The sequence below is a fragment of the Neomonachus schauinslandi genome, chromosome 2, assembly GCF_002201575.2.
Source record: "Neomonachus schauinslandi chromosome 2, ASM220157v2, whole genome shotgun sequence".
Classification (NCBI taxonomy): Eukaryota; Metazoa; Chordata; class Mammalia; order Carnivora; family Phocidae; genus Neomonachus; species Neomonachus schauinslandi.
Genome location: NC_058404.1, coordinates 187,275,218 through 187,291,922, shown reverse-complemented (window position 1 = coordinate 187,291,922; position 16,705 = coordinate 187,275,218). Strand labels below are relative to the sequence as shown.

The following is a 16,705-nucleotide window of genomic DNA, read 5'->3' as shown; positions in this document are numbered from 1 at the left end:
TTTCCGGGATAGGAGCTGATCATAGCAGGGTTAGCTGGAAACTAGGAATCATGGGGTCCTCAACTCAGTCCATCAGCTCCATCCCGCTGGTGCATCGGGGTATTTTAAAGAAAAGAACCGAGAATAAACCAACTGGCCGGGATGTCTCTAGTATGTGCAGAGGCAGTGTGAAGACCCAACTTTTACTCTAAATGAGACAAGAAACATGGAAAATGCTTTATTAAAATATGCTTACCAGAGATGAGTTATTATTAGTTAATATTGTGTGCTTTTTCTTATATGGAAAGAATTTCATAACCTAAAAATATGTGGTGTGCTATTTCAAATTAAATATCAGGAATGACTAGGGTAAAAATGTATGAGGCTAACACCAACAGGCTCTTCCTAGATACAGAACCATTATTCTTTATAGAGAGAGCAAATCCTTAAAAGGTTGAGAGAAGGATCTGAAAATACTGCAAATTGTCACAGGTATACAAGGCACTTAGCAATGCAAAATGAAACATACGTGGAGTATCTTAATTCTTCTTGCTTTTCCTACTGAACAACAATCCCATATCTTTCTGTTGATCTTTATTTTGTATCATCACTGGATCTGGCTCTTGCAATTCTCTACTGATTTCCACAGGGCAAATATTAACAGAGGTGATGAGTGCTATGGTAGGGATTTAAAGCCCTTCTTCCTCCTCTGCCTGGTTTGCTCATTCTGCCACAGCCCAGGGCCTTCCTCCCATTGGAGGGCTTCATGCTTTCCTGAGCCAAAGGAAAGCAAAGCAATCTTTTTTCTTCATCATGAACTTCAAAAATGTAAATAAAAAATTGTAAGCCACAGATTCTCTCCAAGTCTCCAAAGATGACATTTTTATTTTTAAATGGAAAATAGTTATTACTTAAAGAATTAAGTAAAACAGATTCATTTTTTAAATATGTATGTCTCCATGTTTTTTTTTTTTTTTTAAGATTTCATTTATTTATTTGAGAGAGAGAGAGAGAGCAGGAGCAGGGGGAAGGGAAAGGGGCAGAGGAAAAGAGAGAAGCAGACGCCCTGCTGAGCAGGGAGCCCAACCTGCAATGGGCTGGATCCCAGGATCCTGGGATCAAGACCTGAGCTGAAGGCAGATGCTTAACTGAGGACTGAGGACTGAGTCACCCGGGCACCCCTGTCTCCATATTTTTAAAGAGCCGAGAGTCATCTTCAAATCACTACGTTAGTCAATACATAGTTTCACCTACATGCTCTTTCAGTTGTGGCTTCTTTCTTACCTGAATTTGAAATGTCTTTCTTCATTTTTTAAAATCTCTAAAAATTCCTTTCTATCTTTCACCTCATCAAGATTTTATTTTTTTATACTTTGTCTTTTGGTTGCTTGTTTTTTTACTGAAAAATTGCTATGTTTTATCATATCAAGTTTAAGTTTTATCCTTTTTTTGTTTTACTTGGGTCTTTTTTTTTTGTGGTCAAGTTTCTAATTATTTCTCAATATATTTTATTCTATTTTAAAAGTTTGCCTCATTTTTCCTTTTCCAGTTTTTACCGTTTATATATTATCCATATTTATTACTTCCACCTTTTATTTACTCTTTGTGTTAATGGCAGGCTTTTAGCAACTTAAATTGCTCTCATTTCAATTGAGTTTTAGATTGCTTCTAGTTTTAACTCAATTTTTTATCACCTTAAAAATTAAGCTAATTTTGTTTTGTGGGGTGTTTTCTCTCATTTGATTTTAACTCTAAATTTATAATGATAGGCAGAGAGAGTGACTGTAAAAGTGGCATCTGGCCTAGATCCTATGATCTGAACAAGAGAGCTTATAGCTGGGTGAGACTCTCTCTGCTTGTTTGTTTTTCCCTCCAAAATATAAGCCCCTTGAGAGCAGTGGCCCATGCCTGTTTGGCTCTCATTGTATCTCCATTGCCTAGCTCATAGTGGGCACTTAAAAAGCTATGAAGGGTAATAAAGATTCATAAGGATCATTAAGGATTACATGAGTCTATGACAAAAACAGCAATTTATTAGCACTGTGTGTCAGACTTTCTCCTGAGGACTTTCCATGCATTAACTCACTTAATCTTCCCAACAACCCTTCATAATATCACCCCAATATATACATGAGGACACTGAGACCTAGAGAGATATATTAAGTGGCCTGCCTGGGTCACAGAGTTAGTAAGCTGGTAGAGCCAAGACTTGAACCCTTGTAATCTATTGCCAGACTAGGGCCCTTAACAATCACTTGCCCTGTATCTGGCAGGTCATATACCAACTGGTCATTAAGAGGCAGAGACCGTGCGGAAGATATCTCTAACAGACCTTTATGCAGTCACTACTGAAGACACATCAAAGGTATGTGGCTTCTCATAAATCAATGTAGGCAAGTCTGGAACTTACCTAGAAAATTCATGACCAACTAGCAATACCTTTAATTGCCCATGCTGATTATTTTGAGCATACTGTCATCAGCCCCTCCTTGCCCTGAGGCAGTCCTTGTCATCCCACTCTATTACATTATCAATTTTAAATCAAACACAGCAGGTGATGCCTGGCTCTCCTCCGTTGGCTCCTCTCAGTTTGCCAAAGATTTATGGAAGCTGTATTTTAAAGAATCACATTCACCTACTGAGCTAATTTTCTTCTCAGTTTGAATTCCATCATTTCTAGTCCTAAGAGTAAAAAGTAACTAGAACTTAATCAACTCAACATAGAACTTTCTACATGTATGTATGTATGTGTTACTTTGTCTATTAGAATAACTCTCTGCTCCCATAGTTAAGCTGTTCACGCAGAGCTGAGATTCAAGAATCGAAAAAAAATTTTCATATATGCTTGATTTTACAGAATGTTGACTTAGTAACATTGGTTTAAAACTAAACACTATTTGAACCCTAGCAAAGTCTTGTAGGTGTCAAAGGCTTCATATTGGAGCTATTTGTCAATTATGCATTGATGATTCAGAAGTCGTCTAGAATCTTCTCAACAAAAATAATCACATAACACTGTGGTTTTCATATTATTTTTTAAGATAAGTCCTTAAATATAACAAGGATGAACTTTACTGTAGATTTTTAAAATTAATACAGAACATATCTAGCTAATGCACACCACTGAAATAACTCATCTATTTTTCTAGTACCCTTGATTGGAGAGTACTTAACAAAAAGCTTGTTTAATTAAACCTTAACTATTTTTTCCTATATTCTGATTAGAAAATGTTAAACCAATCATATGATCTTAAATATTAATAATATTTTAAAATGTATGAATTTCACACAAGAACACTTGCTTCAAATTAAATTTCCTTTCTGTCCAAACAAATCTATAAGGATGTAATTCTACTCATGTTTATCCTTAGTCATCTGAGGACTGAGTAATAGAGAGATAGTAGTAAGAAGGTGCTTTTGAAAGAAGAAAGAGGAGGAGGAGAAAGAAGGAGAAGAGAAAGGAGAAAAAGAAGTTGTTTGGATGAAGGGGTTTAAGGAAGGCATTTTCTTCTCAGTTTGAATTCCATTTTTCAGCCCAACTCTAAGACATGAGGTAATGTTATTAGAATTTAAAAGTAAAAATGTTTCCTTTTGTGACAAGGCATTCTACATACAGGTAGTATATTGGTGTGCTAGGGCTATTGCAACAAAATACCACAGACTGGGTGGCTTAACAGCTCAATTTATTTCCAGACAGTCCTGGAGGCTGGAAGTCTAAGATCAAGATGTCAAAAGGTTTGTTTTTTTCTGAGCCTCTCGCCTTGGCTTGTAAAAAGCTTCTCACTGTATCCTCGGGTGGCCTTTCTTCTGTATTCTAGAATCCCTGGTGTCTCTTCTTCTTATAAGGACATCCATCAAAATGGATTAGGGCCTCACCCTTGTGACTTTGTTTTAACTTAATCACCTCTTAAAATGCCTCATCTCCATATACAGTCACATTTCAAGCAACTGGGATTAGGGCTTCAATATACACATTTTGCAGGGGTCACAATTCAGCCCATAACAGGAGGCTTTCAATAAATGCTTGCTGATTACTGAGGGGAAAATGACTATCCACTAAGAAACCAAAACGATCATGAGGACTGCTCTTCAGCATTATCCAGTGAGGTGTGGCAAATGAGACGTGTTAATGTTCTTCTGGTTCTGGAGGTCCATGTTGTCCCTTCCCAGTCATTCCTTTACCCAATCAAATTCTGTTTTTTTGTTGTTTTTTAGAGAGAGAAAGAGAGAGAGAGAGAGCAAGAGTGCAAGCAGGGGGCAGGGCAAGGGAAGAACAGAGGGAGAGGGAGAGAGAGAATCCTAAGTAGGCTCCACACCAGCACGGAGCCTGATGTGGGGCTCAATCACAGGACCCTGAGATCATGACCTGAACTGAAATCAAGAGTCAGACACTTAACCAACTGAGCCACCCAGGCACCCCAATCAAGTTCCTCTTGATTAGATTATTATAATAATACTACAACTGGTTACCCAGTCTTATCTATGTCCCACACTTCCATGAAATTGATCTTTCTAGAGCATAGTTCCAACATAACAAGCCCACCAGCATTCAGTAATTCAGACATTGCATGCTTCTGACTGTGGCCATGCCAAGAACTCTACTAGGCATAGGAAATACAAGAGAGAGCAGTCAAAACTTTCTATTGTTTCCATTGCCTACCAGATAAAGTCCAAAATCCTTAATATGGCATTTAAGGCCATTTGGTATTTAGAGCTTACCCACTTTTCAGTGTCCCTTCCTTAAATGTCATTATTATTGTATTCACATAGGGCTATTTTCATCTTCAAAATATAGTTTGCACTCTACAGCCAATATACCCTATACTCTCTCACGCTTTCCATCTGTTCCCTCACCTACACATCCTTCCATTCAATCTTTAGACCTCTACCATTTCACACTGTAGTGAGACTTTGTGGATCTATGGGAGAAGGATACATTTTAAATGTTTGTACGTTGAGTGTCTGGGAGGAATGAGGAAGGAACCATTCAATGAAGCCAGAGAAATGTGAAAGACAAGTATTATTTCTGAGGTTGGGGGTGTTGAGTTCAGTTTTGGAAGCTGCATGAAAGCGCACTGCTCTGATTTTTTACTGATAAACATTTAGTGCCCTCAACACTTCCTGCCATACAGTAATACTAATTTGATTTAATAAGTATACGCTTGTCGCCCCTGGTAAGCAAAGAAATTACGCTATCTCAGAAATCATAAAGAGCCAGTAAGGACCCATTTATTTAAAAGATACAAAAATACGGGGCACGTGGGTGGCTCAGTTGGACTCTTTTTTTTTTTTTTAAGATTTTATTTATTCGTTTGACAGAGAGAATGAGAGAGAGAGAGAGCACAAGCAGAGGGAGCAGATGAGGGAGAGGGAGAAGTAGGCTCTCCACTGAGCAGGGAGCTTGATGGAGGGCTTGATCCCAGGATCCTGGGATCATACCTGAGCCTAAGGCAGACACTTAACTGAATGAGCCACCCAGGTGCCCCATAGCATCAGACTCTTGATTTCAGCTCAGGTCATGATCTCAGTGTTGTGAGATCGAGCACCACATCAGGCTTTGCACTGGCTGTGGAGCCGGTTCAAGATTCTCTCTTTCTCCCTCTCCCTCTTCCCCTACTTTCTCTCTCTACCTCTCTAAATATTAAATAAATAAATAAATAAATAATACACAAATATAACAAAGTCTCAGTACCATGAAAGGAATAATTTCACCCTTGAGGTTCATTATAATGGAAACTGAGTTGTAAATGCTAACACAAGTTAGAACTAAGGAGACCAAATATGGCATTATGTAAATTAAAAGAATCCTTAATCTGATTTTTGGGTCAATTAACATATAGTAGTCAAAGAATTTTGACTAAAAATTAGGAAGCCCTAATTCTAGCTCTGTTGATCACTAGATTTGAAAATTTGGTTAAGTTACTAAACAGATCTCTTTTAAATCTCTATAAAATCTAGACACATAATCTTACCTCATGTGATTTTTGATTATGAAAATTCAAATGAAATAAATATGAAAACACATTAAAAACTGAACATCATTGTATATTTTATATAACCATGATGACAAAGATAACAGTTTTGCTGAATAAACTCTGCTTTTGATAAATTCAGGTAAAAAATACCTAATTTATTTAAAAGCATTTTCATTAGGAATTTGAGAGAATGGTAGTTTGATAATTAAAGGATAATGATTACTTATTTACTTTGGTTCTTCTCTTGGTGCTGTTGTTAGAATTGAAAGATTTTTTTTAAAAAATCAAATTTCCTTGGATTGTTATCAAACCATCAACATTTCAAAGCTAGTTCTTCATGGATATTTATTTACTTAACAACTTGTTCTGATAAAGGAGTTTCCTGATTTAGAATACTGTACATTTTTGTAATGTCCCTGAGCACCTACTGCTGGGTATTAATCTAATTAATCAAATTAGATATAACTGTTCCCTTATCTCTTTTGGGAGTCTTCTTGTCATTCTTTCTGAAAGCCTAATACTTTGAATCTACCCGTTGTCATTACAGTCTTCCCAACCTACTAATTGTGCTGAAAACTGACTTAGGTTTGTTCCCTCGAATGACTCAAAGCTGTCTTCTAGTATTTATTTGTATAGCTAGTGAGAATTCATCTCAGATGGATTAAGATTTATATTGAGCCGCTTATATTCTGCCCTTTTGAATAGAGAACAGGTCAGGGGTAATTTTGCAGGTGTGACCAGGTTCTAGTGACATCTCCCCAGTGAAGTTTCCCCTAATACTCCTCTTCCCATATGGAGCCGATCATAATTGTAACAGCTGCCATGTGTGGAGCTCAGAACATACACGTGCTGGGCATGTACAGCTCTCTTGCTTGGGCAAGTTATTTAAGCTATTAAGGTTCAGTTTCCCCATGGGTTGAGCAAGGATAATAATAGTTTTTGCCTCATTTAGTTCTTTGAGAGCTTAAATAAAATAATTAATGTAAAGTTTTTGGTACAGTAACAATTGCCTAGTAAACAGCTCATAAATATCAGTCATTGTTATTGGGATAACAACTTTAACCACAGAAAACTGTGACAATTGACAAGTGGAAACGACCTCATGTCCATAATCAGACCCTGGGCTGAATTAATTATGGTAACTCCAGATGACAGAATGATATGCAGCCATTAAATATTCTGTTATAGAAGAATACATATGGTCATGGGAAAGTGCTCTAGATCTGTTGCTAAGTGAAAAAGGAGGCTCCAGTTTGCTCATGGAATACACTGGAAAAACATATACCAAAATGTGACTAGTGGTTACCTTTGGATTGTGGGACTATTTTGTTGTTTATTTTACTTTTGTGTTTTCCTGCTTTCTTCATTGTTTTTCATAGAGTGTTATTTTAAGAAGAAACACTTATAAGAAATGTATAGCCCTTGTAACTCAGTGTATAATCTTCCTATTATTAGACATCCACGAAATGATCGAATTGGCTGTGCATATCACCCTTGGCTCACTACCAAGCAGCTTGAGATTTTATAATATACACACAACTTCCCACTAAGTAGTGTGTATATTATAAAATACAAACATACAGAACACAGACTATCATCCCCTTTAAATGGTCCAGGGACACTCCCATTAAGGAGCTTGGGGCCCATGCATGCCAGAAACAAACATGCTCCACTTTCTCCTCAGTTACTCTGTCATCTGGAACACTTTGGTTCCAATATATATTTACACTTACGTATTCCAACTTTCTTATCCCTTGCCTGCCTCCACTATTAAGACTGAAACAAGTTGGGCGCCTGGGTGGCTCAGTTGGTTAAGCGACTGCCTTTGGCTCAGGTCATGATCCTGAAGTCCCTGGATCGAGTCCCGCATCGGGCTCCCTGCTCGGCAGGGAGTCTGCTTCTCCCTCTGACCCTCCCCCCTCTCATGTGCTCTTCTCTCTCATTCTCTCTGTCTCAAATAAATAAATAAAATCTTAAAAAAAAAAAAAAAGACTGAAACAAGTTAATACTCATTTCTCTTGTCCTCTTTCCATTCGTGACTGTTGAGGTGATCAAATTGTGGCAATGAGACATTTACCAGTGTCTGTGTTGTTGTTTTCATGGATGGGTGGACGCTTGTGCTTTCATGATAAAATGACTGTTGTAGCCAGCACATCTCTTCCCTCCTACTTGCCTGAGAATGGGTACCATCGAGCCACAGCAGTTAAGGCCATGAGCTAAAGGCCAAGTGACGGAACTCCCAGGGCAGCATTTGGACCCGGCTACCAAAGGAAGCCTTACCTCTCATTTTAGCTGAGAATTTGATTCCCCCCCACCCTGGAAAAATGAATAAGAGGCATCTGAACCCTTAATACTCTGGAAACTTCACAATGAAGACTTTTACTCAAAAAGAGGAAAAATGAATGAATTGGGGTACAAACTATCTCTAAACTTTCTAACTATTTCTAACTAACTTAGATTAGGATAAAGAGGGAAACAAATCTACATTTGTTGTAGCAGAAGTTTTCTTTCTATATTTTGCAGGGTTACTCTTTCTTCTTACTAAACAAGGAAATGGCTTGACTGAAAATTACGAATTATTCCTGTTCATAGAAATGACCTCATTTTTGGGCGCCTGGGTGGCTCAGTTGGTTAAGCGACTGCCTTCGGCTCAGGTCATGATTCCGGAGTCCTGGGATCGAGTCCCACATCGGGCTCCCTGCTCAGCGGGGAGTCTGCTTCTCCCTCTGACCCTATCCCCTCTCATGCTGTTTCTCTCTCTCTCTCTCTCTCTCTCTCTCTCAAATAAATAAAGAAAGAAAGAAAGAAAGAAAGAAATGACCTCATTTTATGACTAAGTTTACAATATAGCACAATGACCATTATGAATATTATTAAATAAGTGTCCAGTTAACTGTAATGTAAATTTTGTTTGCTTACGGCACTAACTCTACTCATGGTGTTCAGTTTCATGGTTCATTATTCAAGAAGCTATGCACTTTTGGCTTTTGGCACTTTTAGGGACCCCTAATCAAGTGTGAATAAAAATAGGTTGACTTTATCTTATGTCTGCTGCTTAAAGATGGGTCAGTTAGTTTTAGAAGATTATGTATGAAGAAGAGGAGAGCGGGTAAATTTCTGGTAATAGTTCACAACTTCAGTGCTGTCTGATCCCATGACTCATTTTAAGAGATGAGTGCAGTGAGGCTGAATCGTATTGTGCTACTATCTTCTTGACATCTTAATGACCAAAGCTGTCAGTGATTAACTGAGGCTTTGCTCCTAAGACTTTTCCTTTTCTCTATTAAAAATAAATCAGTGTAGAAATGGCCTTCACTTATTGGATTCACCCTCTTCTTTGATGCAGAAAATAAATCCTAACTTTTTTTTTTTTCATTTTGGGTATTTATAAATAAGGTTATAAGCTTATCAAACAGATTTGTGAATGACTCTATTATCCCTTCCATTGCAGAAACCAGAAAACTGGAATCATTACCAAAAACTTTTGCCTTCAAGTAATTATCCATGTGGACACCAGACTGAATTTTCTGAAACAATAATCTGGTCACACCCTAACCCAGATCACAGTGTATCAGTGCCTGCTCAGCACTCCTGTGTGAGATAATAAGGCCCTCCCTAATTTTATCCTTTGGTTCTTAGTCTCATCTTCTGCTACATACTTCTTCAAACTGGGGCCTTCATAATCTGGCACTATGGTTCAAAGAAAGCACAGTATTTTACATTTCTATGACTCTAATTAGAATTATTCCTCTGCCAATCTTCTAGGTTAAGTCCTACATATGTTTCAAAACTCAGATTAATCCACATTGGAAAGAAGACATAAAATTATCTCTATTTTCAGATATCATTATCTTGTGTATTGAAAACATGAAAGAATCCACCAAAAAAACATTCACAGTCAGTATGAGTTCAGCAGGTCACAGTATACAAGGCCAGTATACAAAATTCAATTGTATTTCTCTGCAGTAGCAATGAACAATTCAAAAATGAAATTAAGAAAATAATTCCATTTACAGAATAAACATATTCTTTACAAAAGGAATATCATGCTTAGAAACAGATTCAACGAAAGAAGTGAAAGACTTGTTCACTGAAAACTTGAAAACCTTGTTGGAAGAAATTAAAGACCTAAGTGACTGAAATGATACCCCATATTTACGGAGTAGAAGACATGACTTTCAAGATGGTAATACCTCCACACTGATCTGCGGATTCAGTGCAATCCCTGTCAAAATCCCAGGTGGCTTTTTTACACATATTGACAAGCAGCTCATAAAATTGAAATGAAAATATCAGGAATTCAAAATACCTTAAAAAAATCTTAAAAAATAAGAACAAGTTGGAAAACTCACATTTCTGGATTTTAAAACTTGGTGAAGCTATGGAAATCAAGGTTGTGTGGTATTAGCTGGAGTACAGACAAATAGGTAAATGGAATGGAAGTCAGTGTTCAGAAAAAACTCCATACACTTAGTTCAGCTGGTTTTCTACAAGGATGCCAAAATAATTCAATGAGAAAAGAATAATTTTTTCACAAATGAGCTTGGGCTGACTGGATATCCATATACAAAAGAATGAATTTGGACCCAAAACTCACATCATACGCCAAAATTAACTCAAAAACCTAAATGTCTGACTTAAAATGATGAAACTCTTAAAAGAAAATATAGGTGTAAATCTTCCTGACCTTGGGTTAGGTTTCTTACATATAACACCTAAAGCACAAGCAAAAAAAATAAAAAAATAGAAAAAAAATAAATAAATTGAACACCATCAATAAAAAAAAAAAAGAAAAGATGACCCATAAAATGGGAGAATAGTTTTACAAATCATATATTTGGTAAGGATCTAGCATCCAAAATGTATAAAGAGCTCTTATATTTCAATAATTAAAAGACAACCTAATTCTAAAAATGAAAAAGGGATTTGAATAGATATTTGCCCAAAGGAGATATACAGCCAGTGTGCAGATGAAAAGATGCTCAGAATCATTAGTTATTAGGGAAATGCATATAAAAGTCACCAGAAGATACTATTTTATACCCTCTAGTATAGCTATAATCAAAAAGATGGACAATAATGATTGTTAGGGAAGATGTAGAGATATTGGAACACTCATTTCTACTGGTGGAAATGTGAAATGGTTGAGCCACTTAGGGAAACAAAGTTTAAAAGTTCCTCAAAAAGTTAAACAGAGTTATCATAAGGCCCAACAATACCAATCCTAGTTACATATCTAAGAGAATTGAAAACATATGTTCACATTAAAACTTGTACATGAATGTTCATAGCAGCATTATCAATAGTAGTCAAAAAGTGTAAACTACCAAAGTGTCCATCAACTGATAAATGGGTAAACAAACTGTGGTAAATTCATACAATGGAATATCATTTAGCCATGAAAAGGCAGTACATGTTACAACACGGATGGATCTTGAAAACATCATGCCAACTGAAGGAAGCCAGATGTAAAATGCCACATATTGTATGAGTCCATTTATATGAAATGTTCAGAGTAAGAAAATCCATAAAGACAGAAAGTAGATTAGTGATAACCAGGAGCTGAGGGGAAGCGAGAAGGGGGAGTGACTGCTAATGGGAATGGGGTTTCATTTGGGGGTGATGAAAATGCTCTGGCAAGCTAATGGTGACGACTGCCCAACCCTGATTATGTACTAAAATACACTGAATTGTACATTTTAAAATAGTGAAATTTATGGTATACAAATTATATTTTAATTGAAGAAGAAACTCAGCTTATCTACTAACTTCTCTATACAAACCTTCCTATCTCCTAAACCCACTCCCAGAACTTCTTCCCCAAGTGCTCCACTGTAGCTTGCAATTATAGGCAGTTTAGCAGAGTGGTTAGCAGCTGGGCTGTAGAGACAGTGCCTTTCTTAAAATTCCTCTCTAGCTGAGTGAGTGCGGCCAAGTTACTTAATCTCACTGTAAATTTCCTCAGCTGTAAAATGGTGATAACAGTATACTTAGCTCATAAGGTTGTTGTGAGGATTATCTGAATTAGTTCTTTTTAAAGCACTCTGAACAGTACCAGGCATTCAATAAGTAATTAATAAATTCACTATTCCTCATAAGACAATAGTATTATTATTATATCATTATTAATTATTATCATCAGCTATCTCTTTCAGCATTGTACCCTACTTTTTTATCACTGTAGGCACTTAGATATTTGTTGTTTCCAAATAACTGGCCCCAAGGTCTAATTAGAGTCACACCGTGCCTCTTCAGGAGTCAACAGCTCAAAAGCAGACTGGTAATAGCATCTTTTGCCAAATAGTATAGAGATGGTCAAAATGGTGACCAGCCTATTTGGTTGGATGACACACCCAGCATGTTGTAATCTGCTTCTTGTAAGAAATGCATTTGACTATGTGACTATAGAAAGAAAGAAGCTGGGGCGCCTGGGTGGCTCAGTCGTTAAGCGCCTGCCTTCGGCTCAGGTCATGATCCCAGGGTCCTGGGATCGAGCCCCACATTGGGTTCCCTGCTCCGCGGGAAGCCTGCTTCTCCCTCTCCCACTCCCCCTGCTTGTGTTCCCTCTCTCACTGTGTCTCTCTCTGTCAAATAAATAAATAAAATCTTTAAAAAAAAAAGAATGAAAGAAAGAAAGAAAGAAGCTTGCCTTTTTACCAGAGTTTTTGGGAATTATCAGAAAGCTCTGAGAGATAATAATTCCCTGAGAAGTCCTGGACCTTTTAGATCCCTGAAGACTGCTTATATATCCTTGCAGTGCCAGACTCCAGGGAGAAAGAAAGTTCTATGATAGTTTGTATTCCCTATCCTATAGTTTTCTTTCTTCAAATGACTATTTACTCATCAGTTTATGATCTGTGAGCATGACATAAATTTTTTGAAGAGCCAATAAATGTTGTTTATTCTCAACATGAATATTTCTCTTACATGCCCCAGGAAAGAAAATATTATACTCAAATGAGTTCAGTTTGTTGTCCTATACACCAGCTCTTGCAACTGAGTCATAGCAATGCTTTTTGAAGTTCACCCTCAGATCTACCCAGCAGGAGTGCAAAGGAAGATAAGAAAATGGCTCATTACTTATTTTTAGGGAGGATGAGTTCCAGAAAGAAAATAAAAACCATGAAAATATTTGCTTTGAGGTATATGTTTTCAGATTGGGCAAAAAGAAACAAAGGAGAAATTTTTATTTATGTAAGCTTTACAGACAGCATACTAAAAATATATCCATTAATACAACAAATTAATTTTCTTTCTGCAGAACAAAGAAAATACCTATATAGTCAGTAGGTTTTTCTAAAATAGCATTTCACTAAAATTAGCTGCAAGCCATTCAGGACTTTGATGTTGTCTAATGTAGATTAAAAAAGAAAAAGCATACATACATATTTTTATATATATGTAAGTATGCACAAAATACACATATATTGGATTTGAAGCACAAAAGTATTTAATCTACTAATCAGTGAAGACGTAAATATTTTATGACTTTAGATGTAATATTTAGAAAAGACTTGTCATTGCCAACATCACTCTAATCTTGTCTTCTTTACACAGAAGCATGATAAAGTGTTTTCCCTCAGTTTAACATCACAAAGAATGAATGAGATTGAATTTCTTTAAGACAAAAAAAAAAAAAAACTTCTCTGGGCACACTGGTGTTGAAAAGCCTTTTCAACCTGAATTTTTAAATTTCCCCTTTTAGATTCTTTTATGATATAATTGGATAAGGGGAAGAAGTTTTGTTATGCCCCCAAATATATATTCTTGGGTTCATTCCTGAGCGAGAGAGTTTAGGGGGAAGGATGAATGAGTTTCAATGTCCCCACGGCCCTACCATCCATCAAGTTTCTTTGTGGTCATACCACAGTCAGCTCTGTCCACCTCTGCTTGGAATCACCTCTCTGATAAAATGTTCTCTGCGCTCCCTGAAGGCTCTTTTGATTATTCCTGCCCTAAAGATCTCTTTTCTCTGAACTCCACTAACATTTCCTGTCTACATGCCCCCAGAGTGGCTTTTTAGGAGTGTTTATCTTTTTGTGGTTGTCATGGTACACTTGGTTCATCCCATAAAATTGTCGTGATGTTGCCTGTTTCTCTCATAAGAGTTTCAGTAGATTTACCCACTAATAGAAAATATGTATGTGGTTTCTGTGTGCAACCCAAGGGGGGCAGGAAATAGTATTATAAAGTAGAGGAGAGACACAGTGGGGAAGGAAGGGAAAATGAATTTTCCATGAATAGATGAGTTCAAAAGATTTTAGAAGTTCAATTTAATTGGTAGCCCTTAGCATCCACTCAAAAAATCAGAAATAACATTACTTATAATCACAGCATGTTCTGGATGCAGTTTATGTTAGCTAAATGGAAATCTAGTTTAAAATTCCTCTTTGCTGCCCCAACCCTTGGGGCAAAGTCTTGCTCATAGAAAGCATGGCTGTTCAGTTATCAAAGCCTTTTGTTTTGAGACTTAATTGTCCTGCAGCAATGGTTAAGCCAAATCCATAATGGACTAGCCTTTTTCTAATATCACCTTATATGATTATCTTCTCCAATGTCCTAAATTAAACTGTTTTTGCTTAGTCCCAGTCATTTTTATTTTCCTTCCCTTCTCTTCTTTTTCCTCTTCCTTTTTATTGGGTTGGGTCTGGGGAAAAGGTTCTTCTGCCATTGCACGTCTCATATTTATCATTTATATTTGTTGAAGGACTCTTGCTTCAGCTCTTTTCTCTAGAGGGTGCATACCTGTAGTTTTTTAAATTTCTCCTCATCATTTGAAGAAATATCCATTGAACACCTTCTGTGCCAAACTGTGCCTTGTCCTAGAATACAATGGTGAGCAAGACCAGCCCTGGTCCTGCCTTCATGAAGCTCATGGTCCAGTAGGAGCAGATGACTTATTCACATTAATGTTTATAAAACCATTTTTGAGACAATGTCCTGAAAGAAAGGACATGAGTTTCTGATAAAGAATAAGAATGAAATGAACCAGGATTGGGACACTGGGAGAGGGCCTAAGGACAGCCTATGATAGACATCTCAGGGATGAGTAAGTTATGTTTGAAACACAAATCTGATGAAATCCCATTCTCACCCCAAATTTAACTTAACCCTTTCAGTGGTTTTCCATAGTTTTTGAGATAATAATCACTCTGTTTATTGTTAAAGTTCTCTTCTACCAAGCTCGCCTTCTTTCATATGGCAGTCTCCTTAGCATTCTTTCAAATTATTGGATGCTCTATTTACCCTCCTGACACAGGCACAGTACCTGCTCTTAATTCTCCCTGGAATGATCTTCTTTCAAATCAGTAAGCAGCTTGTTCTTTCTTTCTATTTATGTCTCTGTTCCTTAAAGGGGTTAGTGAGGGTCTATGCTACAGCTGGGCATAAGAGAAGAAAAAGGAGGAAGCAGATCTGCAAGAAACTTGCAGATTCTGAAAAGGTGGAATGGTCCAGTGCAGTGTGAGCCCATTCCAAATAAGTTGAAATTTGAATTTTGGCACTGAAAACTTTTGAGATATATGACTTTGGAGATGATCTATAATCACTCTCAGTCTGTTTTCAACCAGAAATGATGCCTATTTTGTAGGTTTTGTGATAATTTGAGATGGTGTTTGGAAAATACCAGTACGATGCTTAGCATGCTAAATAAACATGGTTGTTGATGGCTTGGGAATTGATTCTTAATTATTATTTGAGAGTTATGAGAAAGTACTGGAAAGTCTAGAGATAACAACTAACATTGGATACCAATCTTTCAATCACTTGGGGGACACAAAGAACATTCCTAGGCGGGAATTTTGTTAGCTTGAAGGAACACTGGGTTTCATTTGAAATCAGTGAAAACATTTCATAATATTAATTCTAAATGTTAACTGCTTTTTGTACAGCCCATAGAAATTAAGACAGCCTTATAACAATTACCTCCCATGAACCAAAAAGAGATTTGTTTCAGAATGAGCTGATCTTTGTTAATTTGGGCATCCTTTTTCCTAGACTAGTTACTCCTGAAGGGCAGAAACCATGCTTTGGTCTCTTTTCCCCTGAGAACCCAGCATAGTTTATGTAGTAGTAACAACTCAGAAATATCTTATGGCTGTATTAAAAAAATGCTTTATTGCAGAACTCCATCTTTGCCTTCTATTAGGCAAAAGAAAACTTACAGTGTCCTGTGAAGAAATTTGGGAGTTTTTGCTCAACAGACTGCCTAAATTCAAGCAATCTTGCACAAATTATAAGCATTATCCTTCAAGAAAACAGAGTTAATGTGTGATTCTGCAATGAAAAAAACTGTTTTAGCCAGCCAACTCACTTGAGTAAAATCTAATAAATGACAGGTATGTCAAAAAGACTACCCTGTTGGAGCCCTTCTGTTTTGACATAGCTAACTTGGCCTGTCCCTTGGATTGGGGCTAACTGTCACTGACACAGCTCTAATTGTCAGCAGGTAATCCTTTTCAGTTTTCCTTTTCCTTTTCATTCCAAGAAAGACCTCGGGCATTATTAAAGGCAAAAGTACTGAAACACTTCTGGTGTAAGTTTTCTTCTTTGTGAATTATTTATGTTAGAATGAATTGTTCAAAAATCACCAAGTCCCAGAGTTTAAAGCAATGTTAAGCAAGCTCATCCCCACTGTTGCCTCCAGACAGGACTACTCTGCTAACTCCTCAAACAGATGGGGTGCTAATCCAACAAAAGTTTCCTCTGTAGAATGTCCCAGGGCTTCATAACTTCTCTACGGGGAAGACATT

The 16,705-nt window shown here is 37.0% G+C and overlaps 1 protein-coding gene across 3 annotated transcripts in view; it reads right to left on the bottom strand.

Moving 5' to 3' along the window:
* KCNIP4 (potassium voltage-gated channel interacting protein 4) overlaps window positions 1-16,705 on the bottom strand; it is a 1,107,243-nt gene that overhangs the window by 146,401 nt on the left and 944,137 nt on the right. The window lies entirely within an intron of this gene.